This window comes from Cebus imitator, unplaced genomic scaffold (assembly GCF_001604975.1).
Source record: "Cebus imitator isolate Cc_AM_T3 unplaced genomic scaffold, Cebus_imitator-1.0 Scaffold28, whole genome shotgun sequence".
Classification (NCBI taxonomy): domain Eukaryota; kingdom Metazoa; phylum Chordata; class Mammalia; order Primates; family Cebidae; genus Cebus; species Cebus imitator.
This window is the reverse complement of record NW_016107343.1, coordinates 794,875-814,353: the sequence shown is the minus strand read 5'-3', so window position 1 is coordinate 814,353 and position 19,479 is coordinate 794,875. Positions and strand designations below refer to the sequence as shown.

At 34.5% G+C, this 19,479-nt stretch overlaps 1 protein-coding gene and 1 pseudogene across 7 annotated transcripts in view; both read right to left on the bottom strand.

The window, feature by feature from the left end:
• The window catches only part of NCAM1 (neural cell adhesion molecule 1), a 311,329-nt gene that overhangs the window by 278,608 nt on the left and 13,242 nt on the right, over nt 1–19,479 (bottom strand). The gene's annotated exons all lie outside the window — the stretch shown is intronic.
• Nucleotides 15,391–15,459, bottom strand: LOC119470371 (annotated as a pseudogene).

Genomic DNA, 19,479 nt, shown 5'->3' with positions numbered 1-19,479 from the left:
GATTTTTCTGTGTTTGGAGGAGATGTTTCACGATATATATTTTTATGCTTTTCATTTTTGAACCATGTAAATAAGTCACTTTTTAAAACAATGAGATATATTAAATTTGAAACAGAAAAATATATTATTTAGCAATATGCAAGCAACCACCCACAGAAACAACTACAAGATGTAAAAGTGGCTTTTCTTCTTCAGATGGGAAATAGTAATCAGTGAACTAGCATTTTTCATTATAAACTCACTTGCATTTTTGACAATTTATGATAATGAATTTTCATTGAAAAAATAAATACATAAAAATAAAGAAAAATCTCGTATTGAGTAAAAGACTTCTTTTAAGAAAGGATGCCTTGGGAGGAAGCAGTTGTCTCACAAGAACACAAATAATGAATCATCCTCTACAGTCTCCTCTCTCCCATTTTCTCCATGGCTTCCTCTTCCCCATTCCTCCCAAGAGATATTCATAATTACAACACAATTTCCAATAAAAGATGCTTCAACACTAAATATAACTAAATATAACACTAAATATAAAAATATATTTAATGCCTTAAAGACTTAATAAAGTTAATAAAAATGAATGTTTTTCCTCTAAAACTTTTTTAAAAGAGGCAGAAAACATATGTAAACTGTTACATTACTTGTCATTAAAATAAATGGAAACAAATTACTGTATCAACTTTTACAGGCTATATTGCCAATCATAAAATGTTTTATTATGCACAATTAGTAAATGATGATAGTACAAAATATATCTAAAACTATTACCAAAAACATTTCCTTCTATAAATAAAAAACACAAATTCAACTAATGTTGAGAGTAAAATTAGAAATTCAGTAGTCCCAGAGGCTATTCGAGAACAATGAGTAACTATTTGTGTGAACCTGGTCTGGTAAGCTCTGCTCTCTTTCTTCTTCAATTTATTTCACCATTTGTAAATGAATTAGGTAAACTCAATAATCTGTAAGATACCTGCCAGCTCCAGTGTTTTGGGTTTTTTTGTTTGTTTGTTTGTTTACTTTTCAGGCCATGTACTAGTGAAAATTTAACAGCAAAAAATCACTTAGTGAATGTAACCAGTTCATAGCCATTAACATCTACTTCTTGTGAAAGTCTGATGAACTATAATAGTCTATCAACCATATCACATTGTTGGACTTGAGTGAGGTTACTGAGGCCTTTTCAAAGTTCTGCCACTAAGTTCTAGTTTGTTTATTCACTTGATCATTTGATGTGTCCTGGAGTAACAGACTGAGGACCCAAGTGTGAATTTTGATTTTATTCCTATTAAAATTCATCATGTTTAACTCATTAATCCAACTTACTGAGACACTGAATCCTGATATTATTACCCATCATATTAATCTCAGTTCTAATCCATGCCACCTATAATGGTATTCTACTTAAAATACTAATGTAAAGGTTTAAAAAGAAAACACAAGAGAACACCAGCAAGATGGTGGAACAGGAGGTCCCTGCACATATCTCCCCAAAGCAACAATAATTTCAGAGCCCTCTACAGGCAAAAGTGCCTTTATGGAAGCTTGAGGAATCAAGTAAGAGATTATGAAACTCCAGTGGAGCACAAGGCCTAGGAAAATCTTTTGAGAGGATAGCACTGTACCCAGGTAACAGACTCTCCTACCATAGCCCTAGCTCCAGATGCAAAAATGGCTTCCATGCTCCTGTGGACTCAGCTACAGCTTTGTTTGATCATTGTCTTCTATCAGAACCATTCACTCTGGGACCCAGAAGAAATCACACCCACTTGTGCCATGGATGATAAACCTACTGACCTCAGTCCTACCTGTGGATCAGAAATGGCCATGAGACTCGGCTTCAGTACCTCTCAGTGGTGGTCAGAAATCAGTCCAGCTGATCTACTAGGGTCCCAGAGAGGTGTATATCTGTCTAAGTCCCTGGAGCAGGGTTGCTAACCTCAGTCTGACAAAAAACCCTGAAATAGCTCTGACAATGGCTACAGTCCCTCTCAATGGTGGGCAGAGATAAGTCATGCCAGCAGCACTGAGACAAAATGGAGACATGCTTTCCTGAGTCTTTTGAGTAGCACTACTGACCCAAGTCCCAGCTGTGGGCCCTAAAGCAACCCTGTAACTCGTTTCAGCCTTCTTCAACCATAGACCAGGAAAGTAATGCTTGCCCAGGGACCCAACCAGTGACCCAGTGGGAAGATATCCCAGGAACACAGAGAAAAACACAACTGTCTCTGAACCTAGTAACCAAACATGCTGTCTACATACTCTAAAGCAGACCTTAATCCCAGAACTAGCCTTGTGGATCAAAGTCCTGGAGACAAGTCCAGTCTACCCAGAGACCAAACAGCAGGATCCATGCCCACTAAACCACCTGGTAACAAGCCGGCCACCCAGAGGCCCCACTGCAGAATAAGCAGCAGCCACATGACCCAGCTCCAACCCCATTAAAATTAGAAGAAAAGAAGGCAAAATAAAATAATTGTGACAGGGCTGACAGGACAATTGTGGATTAAGCCTCAGTTCTTTTTAAAAGGGTTACCTTGAAGGTGAATTTTGACTCCAGCTTTAGAGGAATTAAGGTAACCTTGATGAACAGTAGAAGAAATCACATGTGAAATTCCTTGAATAAAAATTTACTGGCTTAAAATAATTTTGTCTAATATATAACATATAATTTTAAAAACTTTACCAAAAAAAAGACTGGAAGATATGCTTCCTCCTTCAAATGCAGACACAAACACAAGACTACAGGGATAACAAAGAATCAGGCAATTATGACACCATCAAAGGAAACTAAGAATGCTCCAACAATCAACTCCAAAGAAATGGAGATCTCATAACTGCTTGAAAGAAAATTCAAAATAATCATATTAATGAAGCTCAATGAGATCCAAAATAATACAATTAAACAACTAAATGAGATTAGAAAGACAATGCATGAACAAAATAAGAACTGTAATAAATAAATAGAAACCATAAAATAAAAAAGAACCAAGCAGATATCCTGGAGTTGAAGAATATGACAACAAACCTGAAAAATTCAGGAGTGCTTCAACAACAGACACAATAATGCAGAAGAAAGAATGTGCACACTAAAATATAGCTTGGTCATCTGAAATTAGCCAATCAGAGGAAAAGAACAAAAAGCAGTGAAAAAGAGTGGAGAAAGCATAAGGGTCCTAAGGGACACCATCAAGCATACAAAAATACAAGTTATGAAAATTCCAGAAGGCAAACAGAGGGAAGTGACCAGAAAGTCTATTTAAAGAAATATCATTTGTAAACTCCACAAATCTCATAAACAAATATACAAGTTATGGGAATTCCAGAAGGCAAACAGGGCAAGAGGGACCAGAAAACTTATTTAAAGAAATATCATCTGAAAACTCCACAAATCTCATAAGAGATACAGACATCTAGATTAATGAAGGTCAAAGGATCCCAAACAAGATCAATCCAAAGAAGAACTACACAAAGAAGAAGAGTCACATTATAATCAAATTGTCAAACGTCAGCCAGGTGTGGTGGTTCACACCTGTAATCCCAATACTTTGGGAAGCCAAAGTGGGCAATCACTTGAGGCCAGAAGTTTGAGACCAGCCTGGCTAACATGGGGAAATCCCATCTCTAATAAAAATATAAAAATTAGCCAGGTGTGGTGGTGCACACCTGTAATCCCAGCTATTCAGGTGGCTGACGCATGAGAAACACTTGAACCCAAGAGGTGGAGGTTGCAGTGAGCTGAGATTGTGCCACTGCACTTCAGCCTATGCAACAGAGTAAGAATCCAAAAAAAAAAAAAAAAACTGTTGAAAGTCAAAGACAAAGAAAATCTTGAAAGCAGCAAAAGGTAAGAACCCATCCCATACAAGAAAACTGCCATAAAGGTATCAGTGGACTTCTCAACAGAAACAAAAACCAACCAGAAACAAAACCAAAAGGGAATGAGTTAATATACTCAAAGTGCTGGATTTAAAGCAAAACTAAACTGTCAACCAAGAATTCTATCCTCAGCAAAGCTGTATTACAGAAATGAATGACAAATAAAGATGTTCCCAGACAAATAAAAACTGACACAGCTCAAAACCACTAGACTTGCCCTACAAAAAATGCTAAAAGGTGTTAAGTTGAAACACAAAAAGCAAATTAACAAAATAAATATATATAAAAGTAAAAACTCAATGGTAATGGTAAATAGCCAAAATCAGAATATTCCAATATTATAATGGTGGTGTGTAAATCACTGATATCTATAATATAAAGATTAAATGGCAAAACTATCAAAAATAGCCATAGCTATAATAATTTGTTAAAGGATACAAAACATAAAGAGATGTAAATAGTAACACAAAAACATAAACTAAGGCTGGGAGGTAGGGCATAAAAGTGTAGAGGTTTAGTGTGCAATCAAAGTTAAGTTTGTTTTAACAGCTTAAAATTAACTATAATAATTATAACATGTTCTATGTAAGTCTCATGGTAACTACAAAGCAAAAACCTATAGTAAATATGCAAAAGATTAAGAGAAAAAAATCAAGACATATGCCACTAGAAAAAATATCAAATCATGAAGGAAGAGAGTAAGATAAGTAAAAAGGAACAAAGCCTTCACAAAACAAATAAAATGGCAGTAGTAATTCCTTACCTATTAATAATTACCTTGAATGCAAATACATTAGATTTTCCAATCAAAAGATATAAAGTGGTTGAATAAATTTAAAATAGAAGACTCACCTATATGCTACCTACAAGAGACTCACTTCAGAAGCTTTAAGGATACACAGAGTAAAAGTGAAGGGGTAGACAAAAGTCTCATGCAAATGAAAACCAAAAAAAAAGAGAGGTAGCTACATTAACATCAGACAAAATAGGTTTTAAGTCAAAAACTGTAAAAAGAGACAAAAAAAGGTCATTACATAATGATAAGAGTCAATTCATTCAGAGAGTATAACAAATCTAAATATACATGCACCCACCATCAGAACACCTAAATATATAAAGCAAATGTTAACAGATCTCAAGGGAAATATAGAAAGCAATACAATAATGATAAGAGACTTCAATATCCCACATTCAACAATGGCTAGATTGCTAAGAGAGAAAATCATTAAGGAAAAAGTGGAGTTGAACTACACATCAGACCAAATGGATCTCACACACATATATAGAACATTCCATTCAATAGCAAGAGAATATAAAATGTTCTCAAGCACACATGGAACATTGTCCAGGACAGGTCATATGTTAGTCCATGAAGCAAGTTTTAATAAATTTATGGAGACTGAAATCACATCATGTATCTTTTCTAACCATGACGACATAAAACCAGAAATCGAAAATAGGAGGAATTTTGAAAAATTCACAAAAATATGAAAATTAACCAACATGCTTTTGAACAACCAGTGGGTCAAAGGAGAATCAAAAGGGAAATTGAAAAATATCTTGAGACAAACAAAAAGGAAAACACAACTTACCAAAACTTATAGGATGCAGCAAAAACAGTTCTAAATGGAAAATTTAGAACAATAAATGCCTACATTGGAAAAGAAGAATGGTTTCAAGTAAAAAACCTAATGTTATGCCTCAAGGAACTAAAAGATTAAGAAAAAATTAAGTACAAAGTGAGTCCAAAAAAAAGCTATAACAAAGATGAGAGCAGAAATAAATAAAATAAAATGTAAACTAGAACAACGTTAAAAATCAATAAACTAAGTTAGTTTTTTTGAAAGATAAAAATTGACAAAAGTTTTGCTAGGCTAATTTTAAAAAGAGAGAATGAAATAAATAAAGTCAGAAATAAAAGAGGAGACATTATACCTGATACCATGAAAGTAAAAAGGATCCTAAGATACGATGATGAAGATTATATGCCAAAAATTGGATGACCTAGAAGTAAATTCCTAGAAACATATAACCTATTAATAATAAATTATGAAGAAATAGAAAATGTAAACAGACAAGTAACAAGTAAACATATTAAATCAGTAAGTAAAGATCTCCCATCAAAGAAAAGCCCAGTACCTAATGGCTTCAGTGGGGAATTCTACCAAACATTTAAAAATAAGCATTAAAACAAATCCTTCTCAAACTCTCCCAAAAAATTAAAGAGGAGGGAATACTTCCAAACTCATTTTACTAAGTCAGCATTACCCTGATATCAAAACCAGACAAGGACACTACAAGAAAAGAAAATTACAGGTCAATATTCCTAATGAATATAGATACAAAAATCTTCAGCAAAATACTAGCAAACCTAACTCAACAGCACTTTAAAAGGATAACTCACCATAATCAAGGAGATGTATTTCTGGGAAAAAAAAGCATGGTTCAACAGATGCAAATCAATAAATGCAATATACTACATTAAAAGACTGAAAGACAAAAACCATAAGTTCATCTCAATAAGTGCAGAAAAAGCATTTGACAAAATTCAACATTCTTTTGTGAATAAAAACTCTCAACAAATTAGGGATAGAAGAATGTATCTTAACCCAATAAAGGCCATATATGTTAGCCCACAGCTAACACCACACTTAACCATGAAAAGCTGAAAGCTTTTCCTCTAAGATCAGGAACAAGATATAGATAACTATTCTTACCACTTCTGTTTAAAATAGCATTGAAAGTCCTAACCAGAGCAATTAAACAAGAAAAAATGAAATAAAGACATCCAAATCTGAAAGGGAGAAGGTAAATTGTTACAATTTGCAGATAACATAATCCTTTATATTAAAATAAAACCCTTAATGATTCCACCAAAAGGCTGTTAGAACTAATAAGCATAGTCAGTGAAATTGCAGTATACAACATCAACATACAAAAATCAGTAATATTTCTATACACTAACAACAGACTATCTGAAAAAGAAATCTAAAAACAATCTCATTTAGAATTGCACTAAAAATATAAAATAGGAATAAACTTAACTAAAAAGGTAGAAAATCTGTAAAAAGAAAACTATACAATATTGATGAAAGAAATTGAAGAAAACACAAATAAATGGAAAGGCATCCCATGTTCATGGACTGGAATAATTAATATTGTTAAAATGTCCATACTACCAAAAGTGAGCTACAGATTCAATGCAATCACTATCAAAACTACAGTAACATTTTCCACAGAATAGGATAAAAATCTTAAAATTCATATGGAGCAAAAAAGACTCTGAATAGCCAATGTAATCCTAAGCAATAACAACAAAGTTGAAGGCATCACCCTATCTGATTTCAAAATTTTCTACAAAGTGATAATAATCAAAACAGTATGGTACTGGCAAAATTTAAAAAAAAAAAGATGACAAAATACATAGACCAATGGAATAGTACAGAAAACCCAGAAATAAACCTAAGGATATGTGGCATTATATGCATTATGTGGCATTGTATGCCCTAATTTTCAACAAGGGCACCAAGAAGACATAATGGGGAAAAGACAATCTCTTTAGTAAATATCCACATAGAAAAGAATGAAATTGGATACTTATCTTACACCATACACAAAAATCAACTCAAAATGAATTAAAAACCTGAAGCTATAAAACTCTTAGAAGAGAATATAGGGGGAAAGCTCCTTGACACTGGTCTTGGCAATGATTTTTTTAAAAAACAGCATACCAAAAGCACAGGTAACAAAAGCAAAAATAAATGAGTGGGAGTACATCAAATTAAAAAGCTTCTGCACAGCAAAGGAAACAATCAAAAATAGAAAAGGAAGTCTATGGGTTGGGAGACAATATTTTCAAACCATTTATCAGATAAGGCATTCATATTGAAAATATATAAGGGACACATAAACTGAACAGCCAAAAAAATGAATAAACCAATTTAAAAATGGGCAAAGGACCTGAACAGACATTTTTTCCTAAAAAGACATAAAAATGACCAACAGCTACTATATACAAAAAGGTGCTCAACAACACTAATAATTAGAAAAATACAAATCAAAACCACAATAAGAAAGCATCTCACACCTGTTAGGATGGCTTTTGTCAAAAAGACAAGAGATAACAAGTGTTGGTAACCATGCAGAGAAATGGTAGCCATTGTACATTGTTGGTGGGCATGTAAGACTCTGTAGCCACAGTAGAAAGCAGTATGGAGGTTCCTAGAGAAATTAAAAATAGAACTACTATATGACCCAGCAATCCCTCTTGTGGATATATACTCAAAGGAAATGATCACCACCTCATGAAAATATCTGCACTCCTATGCTTACTGATGCATTATTCACAATAGCCAAGTTATAGAAAAAACTTAAGTAACTATTGACAGTTGAAGAATTTTAAAACTGTGGTGTGTGTGTGTGTGTGTGTGTGCACGTGCGTGCAATGGAATATTATTCAGCCTTTAAAAAGAGGGACATCCTGCCATGAAAGCAATATAGATAAACCAAGAGGACATTATACTAACTGAAATAAGCCAGACACAGGAGGAAAATATGGCATAGTCTCATTTATATGTGGATTCTAAAACAAACAAAACTAAATACATAGAAACAGAGTAGAATGGTGATTATCAGTGCAGGGGTCAGGAGAGGAGCTAATGGGAAGATGTAGGTCAAAGGGTACAAAGTTGAAACTACACAAGATGAATAAGTCTACAGACCTAAAGCACCGCATGATGACCAGGTAATAATATTGTATTATATAACGGAAATTCCCTAAGACAGATTTTACAAACTCTATTCACTATAAATATATAAATGCATACATACATAAAGGTGACTATGTGAGACAATGAATATGTTAATTTGCTTGACTGTAGTAATCACTTGTTATGTACATGTATATCAAAACATTAGAGTTTACACCTTAAATATTAAATAAGTAAATAAATAAGGAAATCCCGCAGCCAACACATTCCAAGTTGATGAGGAGGATGGTCATTTGACCAATTACTGGCACCACACTTGTATTTCTCCATTTGGCCATCGTGAAAAACCAATACAAATTCCATTTTCAGTCTGGAAATCCTGACAAAGACAGAAGTGAGTTCTGATACAACCTGCCTTAGTGAGCCCACATAGATCCTGGCTTTCTTCTCTGGGATCCCATGTCATCTGCTTAATTGTTGATTCTTAAAACTTGTCTAGGATGGGCATTAAGTTCCCCCATCTTCCTCAGGGAAGAATTCATCCTCTTTCCATTTGAAACAAAAACAGGATTTTTGTTCTTTTCATGATTTCTCAAAATCATTTTCTGTAGCTGTCCATGGATTTATTTACAAATTCTCCTGGTATCCTGGAATACACCTTCACTAATGCCTAAAGATTTAAAATCAATGAGAGCTACACAATCTTTCATCTATCAACTACATTGTTACCAAAAGCACTAAAAGATTAAAGAAAAAAAAAAAACCCAACAAGAAATTGGTATGGACTGCAAACAAACTTCTTCATTAAAACAGAGCCAGAGTGAATTAAAAAGAGAATAAGAATTCAAAGCAGCACCACGACATAAAAGAGGCAGCTCTGCGGTTTTAATTCTTTTGAAAATATACAAAACAGTAACTTGCTTAAATGACTTGGTGTACCTTTTTAATAACTATTACATATAAAAACTGTCCCTCTTCAAAATGTAAGTGCTTGGCTAGTTTCCGTCCCTGGTCCTCTTTGCTTCTCTCTCTAAAAGAACTTATCCTTCGAGAGCCATTTACTACTTAAATGATTACAGTTTTATGTCTGTAACATGATCTCTCCTAAAAACTGTAGACTTCAATTTCCAGAAGTACACCTGGCTTTCCTTCCTAGATAGTCCACTTTAATCTCAGGGTCACCTTGCCAAGCCAAAATATTACCTTTCTAAAAAAATGAAAAGTCCTCATTTCCACTTCCCCAATTCTGTTGCTAATGACATTTACTCTTACCATGCGTCTCACCTGAAATCTAAATCACCACCATTCTCTCCTCTTCCAAATCCAAATCAGTCACTAAGTTCATCAATCTTACCTTTGTAGTATTTCTTGCATAATGCCTTCCTTTACATCTCACAATCAGAACTCCAATTCCACCTCCCATCACCTCACACAGCAGCTACAGTAATTCCTCCTACTACCTCTCTCCCCATTACTGGTTTTCTAGATTGTAATCTCCCCCGACTTCCAAAAGAAGAGCAACAAATCCAACTTTCCAAAACATGCTCCCATCAAGTCATTGATGGGATGACAATCTACTGTTTCCAATGACCTCCCAACTACCCCATCTGATGAGCAAGACCATCCCCAGTTCTTGTTTACTCACTGCCACCAAACCTTTGCATACATTCCCAGTTAGCACTCTTTTTACAATTGAATTCAGTTATATCTATTCTTCTTTTAAATCTGAGCTCTGAGTCAAAGGCATACTTACAGGGAGCTCAGAGTGAAACTGAGCCAACTCTGACAATTTGCACCTATGTGTAAGACCCTTTGCTAGGCACCGTAGAGGATATGAAGATTTGCATTTTGGTTAATCCAGACAAAACCACCACATATAACATCTTATAGGGAAATGCATCCCAATTGCCAAAGTAAGTTACAAACTTCTTGGGTGGCAGGCAGGGGCAGGGGGGAATCACATTACAGTCTTGGTGCCACCTTTATCATAAAATAAGATGTCTGTCTGAACAGGCACCTCAAAACTTGTTTATTTGAATAAATATTGAACTCTAAAAAAATGAGAGCCACCTAATGAAAGTCAACAACGAACTTTATTCAGATGCAAAAAAACTTTGATCTTTAACCTCCATCTGTATATCTAAGATGTCTTGTTTTTAAAGACAGATTCTTATCTGAGATGTCTGCAAATTTTGCTTTAAAGAAGTTAAATAGGCCGGGCGCGGTGGCTCATGTCTGTAATCCCAGCACTCTGGGAGAACGAGACAGTGGATCACCTGACATCAGGAGTTCAAGACCAGTCTGACGAATACAGTAAAAACCCTGTCTCTATTAAAAATAAAAAAATTAGCCAGGCATGGTGACAGGCGCGTAGTCCCAGCTACTCCAGAGGCTGAGACAAGAGAGTTGCTTGAACCCAAAAGGCAGAGATTGTAATGAGCCAAGATCATGTCACTGCACTCCAGCCTTGGGCGACAGAGCAAGACTCCGCCTCAAAAAAAAAAAAAAATTAAATAAGATGAACTTTCAAAGATCCTTCGAATTTCTTAATTTCCTATGGGTTAACTCCTTGTTAACTCATGGCTCCTCTAAGTGATTGTGGGAATAGTTGCATCAAACATCAAAGCATCCTAGTGGAAAATTCGCAAGCAATCTACAGCAGTTCTAGTTAGCTCAAAACCACTAATACGGATTTCTGCTTTTAGTGAAAGAGCAGTCCCATAAGATATTTTTTACCAGTGTTCTAGAAAAGCAATGTGGTGTTAGCCCAACACAGTACATGCCATCTAAGAATTATGTAACCATTTTCATATTAATCACCGGAGAATTATCTAATAAATATTTTATTTAAGACCACTGAGGAGGACGTTTCACACAACAAGAAATACATCTTAAATCCATCTTAGCCTTGCTTTAAAATGCAACCATATGTATTGTGTCCCACTTTATGATTAATGGGACAAAAAGCAAACACTTTTCTTCTGCAATTCATGAAGGAAAGATTACAAAATACTGGAAAACATAATTTCATTTTTCTTTATGCACAGAGAATGAATGATAAGCCTTAAGCTATCAAAATGGTGGAGGTGAGGGGAACAGATTGACAATCAATGCATATAACATTAGATAGTACCGTAATAATATGGTAAAGTTATTAGATATGTGAAAGGGGTGATTCTCCTCTATATTCTCTTATCCTGAGTAACAGCTCTGCAAAACAGAAGTGAAAATTTTCCCCAGTCAAAACACATAAATGGAAGACATAAATGTTTCCTCTCTCCTAGAAGGCAAACAGAAACAGATGTTTCCAGGTGCTAGGCATTTTCCTTTTTGCCAGGGGTAATCTTAGCATGCTCACATTCAATAGTTCTTTCAGGAATATCCAGATAAAATTATTTTAGCTATTCTCATGAAGACGTAGTACCCACAACCTAAAAGTTAGTCAGAATTAAGGATAAATATTAACAAGTGCTAGAATTAAAATAAAACTTCATAGGGATAAAAGATTACACAATGGGTACAGTGTACACTCCTCCTGTGACAGGTACACCAAAATATCAGAAATCACCACTAAAGAACTTATCCTTGTAACCAAAAGCCACCTGTGCCCCCAAAACCATTGAAAAATAAATAAATCTTCATGGTTACTAACAAACAGCTAACACAATTAAGGATCTCACATTATTAAAATGCTGAATCAAGGCTCGGCCATGTTGTGGTATGTGTCAGTGTTATTTATTTCCCAATAATGTTTTATTGTATAAATATACCACATTTTTTGGTCCATTCATCAATTGATGGACATTTAGGTTTTTTCCATTTTTTGACTATTACTAATAATGTTCCATGAACATTAGCATACATGTTTTTATACAGACATATGTTTTCACTTCTCTTGGAAGAGCAGAACTGATGGTTCACATGGTAACTCTGTTTAAGAACTGACAGACTTGTTTTCCAAAGAGCCTGCAGCACTTCATTCCCATCAGCAGTGTTTGAGGGTTCCAGTTTTTCCACATCATTATTAACATTTGTTGTTATCTGTCTTTTTAAGTCTAGCCATCCTAGCAGGTGTGAAGTGGTATCTTACTGTGACCTTGATTTACATTTCCCCTGATGGCTAATCACGTTGAGCAACTTTTGGCCATTTGTGCTTATGGGTCATTTGTATATGTTAGCTATGGATTTTTCACAGATGCCCTTTATCAGGACAAGAAAGTACCTTCTATTCCTTGTTTGATGAGCGTTTTCATCCTGAAGGGTTATCGCATTTTGTCAAATGTGTTTTCTGAATTTGGAGATGATCATGTGGAGTTTGGTACTAGCTATTTTTGTTTTGCATACTTATGAAGTCTACACAATCCTAAAAATGTGTAATGCATTTCAGATTTTTATAAAAAGGTTCAAATTTAAATGAAATATAAACCCTAAAAATTATATCTGTTAAACAAAAATTATAGGAGCCCATTGTTTTAGACTGAGCTTCTGCACCTAGCCACAAAAGGCCAGACCAAACCAAAATGGAGTCACTCAGGCTAAATGCCATGTAATCAAACTGAAGCTTTAAAGAAGCTGATAGATCCCAAAACAGACCAGTTTTCCCTAAAAACAGGAGATTCCAGTCAACCTGAGTCAGTGCAATAAAGAAGTCTCCTCTGTTTTAACTTGCAAAAAAGTCACCGGAAGTAAACTGATGTTAACCAGTTTTTTTTCTATAGTTGCTTCCTTGTTCCCACTTTCCAAACCCACTGTTCTGCCATTGCTCGGTGGGAGCTCTCGTTCTATTTTGTTGACTAGAAGCTGCCTCAATTCATGAATCACAAAAAAAAGACAATTAGATTTATAACTAAATTTGTTGTAATTTTGTCTTTTGACTTGTTTATAACAAACGTTTGGAGAAGTATATCAGTAACATACTTATTTTAGAAAAAAAAATTTATTATGAAACCTATATAAGGACTTTTGAATGGTAAAAATTATAGTTTTCTTTTAAAATTCTACGGGTCTAATTTTTTATGTTTCTACTTTTTCAAGACTACTTCTTGGCTACTTCTGTTCTTCAGAACAGCAACCGAAACACACACTCCACTCAAAGCCTATGGACCACTCTACATAAGCCCAAATTAAACACAATTTCCATGTAGTTGAATATTACAGAAAGCAATTCAAATAAAATAGAAATGGTATCATCAGAGGATCCGTATTCAACTTAAATAACCAAATCCATACAACATTAAAGAGGATAAAAACAAGTACTTTCACAGATAGTTAAATATAACTAAGCCAAGCGGTTTTAGGAAAACCTGCATGAAACCTTTTAACTCAGTTAACTGCTTTCTAGTATTTAACAAAATCATTAAAAACAATAAGCTTTTTCTCCATGATTACACACAATCATTTTGTCAAAATACGTGTACATAGACAATGGCATATTTTCCCCTTTGTGAAATTCAAATTGTAAATGCCATATTCTGTGCAGAATTTTTCCAAAGATGCTAAAAATATGTAAAGTATATTAAAACAGTCCAAAGTAACAGACCTCCAAAATAATTAATCGTACATTTTGAGGTTTTAGAAACTGTACTGGCTAATGTGGCTGCTGCTAGCTAGAACTAGGAGATAAGGAAAAGCTTTCATGAAGAACGTTTTACCATAGAGGAGAATCATTATAAGTAGCTCATCTTACACAGTCTTATTAAAAGAAAGCCTCACTAACATTAAGAACATTTCTTCTGTTTATTCTCCATATTTACATTCAACCACCGAGTCTTAAAATACAGCGAAGAAAAAGGCATGCCATTATTACCAAGATAATTTCAAAAATATCATTTAAAATCAATTTGGGGGACAAATATCTTCCAGGCATTAACTGAATCACACATTTTCCAAAAACAATAACATTTATATACAATTTGCTTAATTTTGTGTTGTATGTCCCCATCTCATTCCACTCCCAAAACCCAGGCTACTTAGATTCAGATTTTTTGGTTCATGTTTAATTCTCCTGAGATTTCCAATGTGGCATATATTCCCAGAATTTCATTCTAAATCTTTTTGGATACGTAACAAGGAGAAAATGCTTACAAAGTTATAGAGATGTACAAGAACATAAACTATTGCATCATAGAAAGATGAGTCACTTTCCTCTTCACCCCAACATTCAGGATCCTTACACACTGGGATTGCACCACAAGCAATGCAGTGGCCAAAAGGGACTCTTCTTCCACAAAACACTGCACTAATTCTCCAGTATTCAGCTTTTCCACTTGAATGGAATAAAAACCCTTTTGAGAACAACAATTACAATCCCCCCATTTTTTTTTCTCAGGCGCACTATTGGACTTCTTAGTGCATGCACAATGCAAATAAGGCAAGCTTCCTTTCACAGAGTGATTAATATGCAAAGACAGCCTGCTTTTTTAGTAGGATGTGAAGAACCACCAACAAGCCTTTCTAAGCCCAGAGGTTTTTACAATTATTTCCACTGTTTATTTTTAAACAGAAGATTACACAATAACACCAAGCGCTGGAGCTCTAATTTGCCAATATTTTGTAAACAATGACAATTTAGATTTTTAAACCTTTTGTATCATATTTAAATCTATGGTCAACTATTGATTTCAATGTATTAATTTTTTTTCCCAAACCCAGGAAACTCATTTATATGGGACAATACTCAGGCTATACTTTTTATTAAGAAACTGCACTTTATTTTTAAATAGCAAATGAATTGTCTGGCATAAACTTTTGGAAAACTTGGTGATTTTTAACGTTTTTTATAAATTCCAAATGAAGACTAAGAACTGACATTTCCTTCTTGGTAAAAAAACAGAAAATCTGCTAGACAAACTCTAAAAGAGCTGTAACACTAGAAATTGTATTTTAATAGTAATCCATCTAGCTTACTTGTACACTTACAAAGATTGCAACTTTGCCAAGGTATTGTTAAATTCAATATAAGCCTGTTTTGATAAGAAAATTTAATAAAATGTGTTCAATAAAACAATGCTACAAAAAACAGTATCTTTGTAGAGTAGATTAAACACATATGTACATTGAAGGAGCATTTCTAATCACATTATTTCCTGGATGATTTTTTTTTTTAGCAAATTTTCCAAGAAAAAGCAAACCTATCTGATAGAGCTGTTAGACCTTCCTTAATAAAGATTTCACTTGTCTCATCATTTTTGGTTTTGGACTGTCTCCATGCACAAAGTATCATGATGCAATTCTAATTGTAGAATTACCTGACATTTGCACCTAATATTTTAAGCAAAATATCATCAAAAACTCAAACATTTTGCTCTGTATATAATTTTTTTAAATCAATGCATTAAACATCAAAATACAACTTTGATTTTTTACATTATTTTTTAAAAACTTCTATAGATATAGTTTTAAGATAAAATGTTACAAATGGATAAGACTTAACCATACCAAATTGCATTTCAGCCAAAATATTTCAAAAATATATGTAGATCAATACATGGTCTAAATCAAATCGACCTTCTTGCCAACAGTCCCAAATCCCAAGGCATGTGATTCTAAACAGACAATGACATCTACATACTTTCAGGTTTTATAGAATAGATATTAGCATCATTTAAAGAACATCAGCAAGTCGTTCAAGATATTTTCGTTTCCCTGTGAAGTTCCAGTGTCCAGCTAGTACAAGGCACCTTAGTTCCTGAATTTTCCAGACAGCTGCAGACATACAACCAATCCCATCAAATTCATCTGTAGGTTTAAATTGTTTTCCTTCTTTGTAGTTCTAAATTCTAAAAGCTCTCCCCCTTTGTACATTTAATAATTTTCCATTCCTAAAATTTTATAATTGAAAAAATATTGATTTGTTCTAGTCTGTAAATAAAAAAAGTGAAGATTAAATTCACAGCGAACCTCGTCATTTTAAATCTCTCATGTTGAGTAAGTTAAAAGAGCATATAATTTTGTATATAATTTTATACTCACTTATCACAAACAGAAAGTTTAGTTTTATAAATGCATACATAAATTGTTAAAATAAATGCACATATTTATAATTTACGTTTTCTTAAAACATGTCCAACTATACATTTATTATTATAACTAAATAATTTTAACTGGGGTTTGTTTGTGAAAGCTTCTTCTCTTAATATTGCACAGGGCAGCAAAAATATAACTCAGTAATATATTGATTTACCTCCCAGCAACTTCAAAATGGTCTACTGTGAATATCTCTAGAAAACCAAATAGTGAATGATTTTTCTGATTTCTTATTTAGATACAAAAGCACCCTTAAACACCTAAATCAATCACTGTGTAAAATGTATATGTTCTCAAAAATAATGCCTATGTCTAACTTGGCCATAAAGGAATACAAATAACAAAAATATTCCTTTTATGAGAAGGAAGGCAGGTGAATGAGCTGCCTTCATGACCAGTTATCTTAACTGAGTCTGACTGGAAATTTAAATTCTGATTCCAAAGCCAATTTAGTTCAAAATGACCTCAAACGGTAATCTAGGGCAGTTAACTGACTCACTTTCAATCCCTTATCTTCAAAGAAAATCACATAATGTTCCTTTTTTTACTGCATTATGACAGATGGTGTTCTTTGATGAAAATTTTAAATTTTAAACACGTGATGAGTCACTCTTAAGTTACATTCACAAAAGGAAAAAAACTCAGAAAAGAATAAATAACTCCTAGTTATCATTTTCTGACATTTCAAGATAGACTTTTGTGTCATTCCACAGAAATAAATATTACAAGTATAAACAAAAAACTTTTGAACATGGTCTAGAATTTTTCACAAAGCTACTGAATGGTATTCATCTTTTACCTCCAACTCCTTGACCAACTACACAGAACATGAGAGTTATTCCATAAATACTGGCTTAAGTCAATGTTTCTAGTGAACATTTAACTACCCAACAAGTCTGGGACATAGCCACTTGCCAATGTATTTGTGAAATTGTTCTTGTTCTGATTTGCAAAATCACTGCCAAGTCCACATCTTTCTATCCAAGAAATGTGGAATCTCAGGCCACCTTGGAATCTCTTGAGAATGCTTCAGTTCAGAAAAGTTTCCTCAAAACTCTTTAAATTGTGAAACCCGTGAAGTTTTCTGAACATTCCTGTTTGGGTATTTGCCTTTGATGCACCCCTAGAGCATTTTCCTTTTCCTTTAAGAACTACAAGCTCATAGGCAGGTGTTGAACAATGAGAACACATGGACACGGGGAGGGGAGCACCACACACTGGGGTCAGTTGGGGGGAAATAGGGGAGGGACGGTGGGGGTGGGGAGTTGGGGAGAGATAGCAAGGGGAGAGATGCCAGATGTAGGTGATGGGGAGGAAGGCAGCAAATCACACTGCCACGTGTGTACCGATGCAACAATCTTGCATGTTCTTCACATGTACCCCAAAACCTAAAATGCAATAAAATAAATAAATTGGGAAAAAAAAAAAACTACAAGCTTCTTTCAGTCTTAACAATTCTATTCTAAAAGGTGCAAGATAAAAGATTTCAAAAGTCTGCTTTGGATTTTAGCAATTAGAAACCCTGAAAGAGATAGGTCATCACTGGGTCTGAGTCAGCTACAAAATTAAAGCCAATGGACCTTCTCATACCACTAACTTCAAACACACACACACACACACACACACACACACACACACACACACACAAACTGTAAGCTACAGGAGGGTAGCAGCCATATATCCCTTCTCCCATACTCCCCTCACCCCAGAAGAAGACTCGATTTTTATTAACAGAGAGGTTGAACCAGATGCACTTTTTCCTTAGGTATACCAGACTTTGTTGAGGGCTGAAGCACCTCACTGAAGACAGGAGAATTAAATGAAATCCTGACTACCAAAGAAAAAATACCGCCAATCCATTTATTCCTATTCAGCTTAGAGAAAAACAGTAGTCGGACTTATACCCCACCTGCTGCAAAATTTTGGATTCTCTTAAATCAACCAGTCCAAAAGAAAATGTAAGTACTAATTAATATACATGGATGTCCCCACTGGGTTTCTGCACAGTCGTTCAGTGTGACACCCCACACTGAGCCCCGCAGCTTTCAGGGTCTCACTCTTTACTAACAGACAGGCAGGGATCATTAGAATTTGAGGCATTAAATGAAACAACATGAAACACAAAAGGAGACACTACAGCAAAGTTTATAAAGAGGAATTCAGACAAAAAGAAACAGAAGTAAGAGAAATGTTTTAAGCTCCTCAGCAATATGAAAGATATTGCATCAAGAAAGAAAAGGATGCTATGCTAGCTCTTCAGAGGCTTCTTTCCCTTCATTCTTCATGTTCCAAACAATCAAGGTTGCCAGATAAGTGCCTTCCAGATTAATGAAGTGTCTCCAATATGATCTTTAGCAGCCACTATTATTTAAATACACTAAATTTTATGGCTCCACCATTATAGTGAATTGACAGGTTTGATATTAACCTTATGCAATGGAGAGTCTAGAGAAACCAGGTTTAATTTTTTTAAAAATTACTTTTCTCAAAATCAAGATCTACTGGGCTTTGCTTTCACAGGAGGTAAAACAGCTCCACAATTAAGCAAGGCATTGCCAACTCAGTTGCAACTCACGGCGATCCTGAACTCTCAGAAAATGAAAAACAAATGAAAAATGCGATTCTCATTAGAATCAATACTTAAATCCAACGTGAATTGTATATCCCTTCACTGTGAACTTCAGCAGAAAGAAAGCAAACAGGAAAAAATTACTGAGCTCACTATGTGCCAGACAGTTGTATATAAACTACCTCATTTCGTCCTCACAATAACCCTATTAGTTGGGTATTATCCCTGATTCACACCTAAATAAACTGACCGTTGGAGATTAAATAACTGGCTCAAGGTCATGAAAAGCAGGAGAGT